Genomic DNA, 6,000 nt, shown 5'->3' on the forward strand with positions numbered 1-6,000 from the left:
GAATTGTTATCCTTGCTCCCAAATTGGGTAATCTTGGACACTAGAACCATAAATTTCTCAAGGCCATTGTCAATGCTCTAAGTTTGTTTATTACCTTGGATTTTGGGACAGGCAATAAGATAGTCTCTATCATTGCTTGCATATGCATTTATGTTGATTTCAGTATCTCATTACTAAGAAATCTGATTTGCTTCTACCATACACGTTGAGTCATGAGTTGGCATGATACTCATGAGAATATTGTCTGATTGGACTGTTATTTAGTGATTTAACAATGACCCTCCATGGATCCACCTACATAAGCTGCAAGTCTTCCTCAAAAAAATGTGCCAGAACTATAATTGGACATGTCTTAAATTACAAAAGTTCAACATAATGCTTTTCTTTACAATTTTTGTTTTGAGAACAAGCACTTAGTTGCTTCTTGTCCAATTGCAAATGCTTCTCAAACAGATTACCAACAGAATCAGAAACCCACAAATTCGAAGAATTCATTGAGTGATCACTGCTGGGATCAAAAGGGCTTTCAGCTTGTGCTACCACAAATGACTCCACCATTCAAGGGGATCAATGATGTGTTTGACTTAGCAAAAGCTCGAGAAGATGTCACAGTCAGTGTCCCCACCTGATTGCCCCTTTGGGCAAAGCAAATTAGGCAGAAGATAGTTCATCCGGAAAAGAAAAATAATCCAATATCTTTTGTCAAATCTCATGGTCAGTTAGAATGGGGGTTTCCAGAGACATCAGCAATTTCAAAGCAGTCTGCTTTTTGGCCTGCTAAGAATGTTCACACAGTATGACCCTTTGATTGAGAAACATAACGAAAGTTGCCTCTCCCTGGCTTTGCAAATCGACCAGGCTATACTAAATATTTTTTTTGCCTTATGGCTTGATTATCTGTAGCACGTATAAGTAACACTTTGTAGCAGATCTAGTCTAGGGATTGATAGGTAAATATCATTCCCCTGAATCTGATTTACACAGTCTGGGGATGAGTAAATTGTCGAATAACAAACCCCAGATCAAATAGAGCTCAGCAGAATGTATGGCATAAATCTCTTGTATATCAATCGTGTTTTAATATAGATTTTATTTATACCCCAAAAAGAAAAAAAACACAATGAATCCAGTATCACGTCAAGTATGTTGGTCAAGTGGTTAAATCAAAGCACTTACAATGCTCAAACCCTGGTTCAAAACCCTCCAAATACATGTTTTTGATTTACTGCGACCGACATAGTTAACTACTATATCTAAGACCGGATAGATGTCCCAGAGATGTCGACAGCCCATGGATGAGTCAAATCTCAACAGACAGGTGGATTTCCTAGGTGAATTTCATCAAATACATAACCCTCCGCCATAGCATTTTAGCTCAACGAAAAGCCCACTCCGTTATCAAAAGACCATTTACCAACCAAAATACTTAATGGAGGGATACCAGCCTCTTGATTAAAACTCGGCTAACCACTTGACAAAAAATGAAGGGCATATCAAACCCCAAAAATAGAAAAGCAAACGATGTGTTTGCAGCCCCAGAAGGGGGTTTCAAGTCCATAAATAAGTTTTAATGAATTTTGGGTGTATGCTCAATCGTTTCGAGGGTGGCTTCACACAAGGGTTTGAATGACACCACAGAAATCGAACTCTACCAAAGCATGCACCAACAAATCCCACACATTAGCGTTAAACCAAGAACCCCCGATCAAATCATACCATGAAAACACTGAAAGTTTTGTTAAAGAGCAGCATGTACTTATTTTTCTACAGAGATCAGACATTTAACGACCATAATACGTAGGATCCATGAAACAAACCTTCACAAGAACTCCTTAATAAATAAGTAATTAAACCAAATATGAAACCAAAAATAAATCGGCCATTAATGGTACCTTTTAATTCTTCAGTCGATTTTCTGATTCAGCGCAAGGCAAATCGAACCCCTAACCTCGGTCGAATTCTTTCAATCGGAGGGGAGAAATGATTAAGAGAAAAATAGCAGCAAGTCGACCGATAACAGAGAGGATAATAATAGTGCTGCCCAACCAAACAAACTCTGAAAATTAATTCGAACTGTGAGAGAAAAATAAACTCGCTATTAATTAAATATATAAATATATATGATTTTCATTCTTTTATTTTTTTGCCTTCTAGGAAGTTAAATTACAATGTAGGTAGTTTTGAGGGGTTATGTTCAATGGTGGAAATCCAAAATCGCATTATTGGATAAGATTTAATTCTCATAATGTATTGGTTAAATATGTGGTAGATATAGTAAAGCATGTAAATGTGTTATGTAAAATATTATGAGGTCTTTGGTTTCATTTTTCAATCGATCCATATTCATGTGAGGGGCACGTATGGTGTACCTAATAGTTATAGTGGACAAAATTTTCACCTAGTAGTTATAGTGGTAGTGGACAAAATCAACCCTGTATCACACGAGTATGAGACCACCTCAATTGTCAAGTACACTAGTTATAACAAATAAATAAAGTCAATTTAACATCTAGTTTTATGTCTGAGATTAAGGTTAAATGTTATTAGTAAGCATATGACCCTGCCCATGAAGTGTAAACTAGTTGGTTTGTATGGGGTTTAGTCTCCATCAAGTCTTAAGTTCAAATCCCATGAGGAGGCACTAAAGGTGGAAGCCCATTGTTGGGGAAATAAACTATCCCAAGGGGCGTCTAGTTTTGAGTGGGTCTTGCACCAATCCTAAGTGACAACATCCCACCAATAGGCAGATCGTTCTTCCATTCAACATTATGGCTAACCCTAACCTAGGTTCCACATAATTGGAAAACAAAAACAAAAACAAAACAAAAAAAGAGAAAAGGAATAAGAGGTAAAAAAAGTATACAACCATTTTTTAATGTTTTAACAATCATTAGCATGGGACATTGGCTTATTTGTAAATATTATTTTGGGTAAAATTACATTTTGGTCTTAGACTACTTAAAACTATTTTTGATTGGCTAAGAGTTTGTATCCTTGAACATGAAAAAACAAGTTAACAACCCAAGACCGGAAGGCATATGGTAGGAGTAAAAGTCTACCCTTTCAAAGCAACAGCAATCATTTCAAGTGGTGTGATTTGCCTTTAATAATAGTGATGAGTTAACGTGCATTCACAAAGAACAGCCAGGATGGTTGCCCTCATTTTTGATTGACAATTAAGTTATGATAAGTTTTCCCACACATACACAGACATGCATATACATGAGACCAACCATTTAAAACTATCTTTGATCAAAGAATAACTTATGTAGAATGGGTGCTAGTCTTCTTGAGATACTTAACCATTAAAAGTTAGAGTTCTTTATTAATCTAGGTGTGTTGAAGCATGCTCGCTTCTAAACAATATACAAGATTATTAAGGTATTACTTAGATTTTGTCAGCATTATGTGATGTCAATGAAGGGTCTTCTTTGAACCATGACCATTGACCATAGAGATACAAATGGTCTAGATGCTTGTGCTAGCTCCATCCTCCAGGGTAATGTGGTTGCACATTTACGATACTTGTTAATGAATTCGCTTTATTTGGAAAATATATAAACAATCAAATAATTGGTTTATTTAAATAAAATTAATATATATATGGAGAACAATCGACAACGGGGTGTTTTGATGGGGCACTTCTCATGGGAAGGTTGTCAGTTTGAAACCTCATGGGTATAAAAAATATAGCCATGTCAAGGGTTAATGTGGCCAAGACTAGGTGTGATCGTCAAGTAGCTTTGACAACTTATTTACCCCTAGGATGCAATTTCTTAGCCAAAAGGTCAATCACATGAGTCACGAACAACCCAACAGACAAAAGATATATGTACAAACAAAAAATAGTAAATTAGCAATAATAATAACAACAACAATTAATAAAGGAAAATAAAAGACTATAAAAACTTATGTTTTCGAAGATAAACTTTACAAAGGAATCGGCTTCCCAACATTTCACAACTGAAAGTTAGCGTAATTCTATCAACACTAATTACAATGTCCAACTACGAGGAACATTAAGGTACAATATTAAAATTATGACCAACTCAAAAAATTATTCATGAGACCTCTTATATGAATCTCAAATAACTTAACCACTCAAATTAGTGTTGATGCTATTTTATATATATGTATATATATATATATATATATATATATATATATATATATATATATATATATATATATAATTTGTGTTTAATATATTTGTTATATCTCGTATAAAAAGAAATAGAAATATTATCAAAATTTTACAAATCTTATTTTAATTAATAAAACTTAGTTTTTCACCATTATGGGTTTTCCAAAATTTTGGGTTTAGATAACAAAGTTAGAAACTATGTTCAGGACCCTCATGGTGACATTTGTGGGTGATCAAGTGTAAAAACAATTTTAAATAAATTAATTTGTAAATTTTGTAATGTAAAGAAGATTGTTGACAATGAATATCATTTATTTTTCATGTTCCATGTCCTCAATCATGCAATGAGTGAGTTATCTAAATTTCAAGATTTATTTACTCTTCATGGCCTCCTTACTTGTGAAAAGGTTTAATTACTTTTCATAGCCTCATCACTTGTGAAAACAACAATAACTTTGGGTGTTTTGGTTCCATGTTCAAGTATATGTTCAAGTATATAATTGACAATCTAAAGATAGGTTTGATTCCTTATATTTGTAAAATACATTTTATTAGTTATATTAATGATAAACAACATCATAATTAATTATTAGTTTTAAATATTTGTATATGTGTGTATTTATAGACATCAATTTGGTGTAGGTTGAGTAGATAGAGAAAAATTGTTATCCTCCTTCACCCTAGTTCATATCCCACTTTGTGACATGCTTATTTATGAACAAGTCAACCAATGCTAGAGAGAATAGCAATAGTGCTCCCCACACAAACAAACTCTAAAAAATAATTCAAATTATGAGAAAAGTAAATATCTAGGTTAATTATTCATTTTAATGCACATATATGTTTGTATTTAGGTACTTTATACCGATACATTTTTAAAGAAAGCAAAAGCCCTAGTGGAAGAGGCTCTTAAGGAACACAATGAACTTTTTGTACTTTAGTAACAAAAGTGAATATTTAATCATTTGATGGGATTGTTCGAAACAAGTAAAAGAGTTGGAAAAATTGTTCTGGTACATCGCACAATAATTTAAAACAATTAAAGAGAAATATGTCCAATTGGATTATAACCATCACTGGTTTTGACACTTAAATTTGTGTGCACACACATGACTAATCATTTAAAAATTCCTTTCATCAACTAAGACCTAGTCTGGAATGGGTTCTAATCCTCTCAATATACTTAATCAACAGGATTTATGGTTCTCTATGGCCCCCAATATGCTAAAGCATGCATATTTCTCAACAATACACAAGGTTATCAAGGTAGCACTTGGATTTTTTCATCGCATTATGATGTCTATGAAGGGTCTTCTTTGGACTATGACCGCTAACCATGGAGACACCAAATGATCTAGATGCTTGATATGACAAGGTGGGTGCATGTTGTTGATTTTTCATAAGATCTTCTAAACTGATAATTATGTCTTATGATTTCTTAGGTTAATCTTTTATTGCATTCATATTCATCATAAAGCAATTATACAACAGATCTCAACAATAAAAACAAAATGCGAGTAAGATCATAGAGAGACTGCTCAACATGAACAAAAGATTTTTACCCTAGGAAAACCTACTTGGGGAAAATCCCCAACAACCTCTTCCTTAGAGAAATTCTCCAGTTCAACAAGAGATACATATAAATCTTCTAACCAATTTCAAATTCAAACTAACCAACAATTTGGCCCTAGTCAAACCTAGTCAAATTGTCTTTATAACAAGTCAAAATGTTGCCCAGTAGACTTGGCCTAATCTTCTCTGCTAGGGTCAAATTTCGACCTTCTTTTACACTCATAAAAATCGGTATGTCCAAATAATCTACCAAGAAGTTTAGTCTTGTTCCACACATGTGATAT

At 33.6% G+C, this 6,000-nt stretch overlaps 1 protein-coding gene across 1 annotated transcript in view; it reads right to left on the minus strand.

The window, feature by feature from the left end:
• Window positions 1-2,093, minus strand: part of LOC149225660 (RING/U-box superfamily protein) — a 130,196-nt gene extending 128,103 nt beyond the window's left edge. The window contains exon 1 of the mRNA XM_089377242.1: window positions 1,893-2,093. The gene's annotated coding sequence lies outside the window, so the exon portion shown is untranslated. The remainder of the gene's footprint in view (window positions 1-1,892) is intronic.
• Window positions 2,094-6,000: the final 3,907 nt, after the last annotated feature.

The sequence above is a fragment of the Pinus tabuliformis genome, chromosome J (genome assembly GCF_031772625.1).
Source record: "Pinus tabuliformis cultivar Carrire ecotype Pingquan chromosome J, CPIR1, whole genome shotgun sequence".
Taxonomy (NCBI): domain Eukaryota; kingdom Viridiplantae; phylum Streptophyta; class Pinopsida; order Pinales; family Pinaceae; genus Pinus; species Pinus tabuliformis.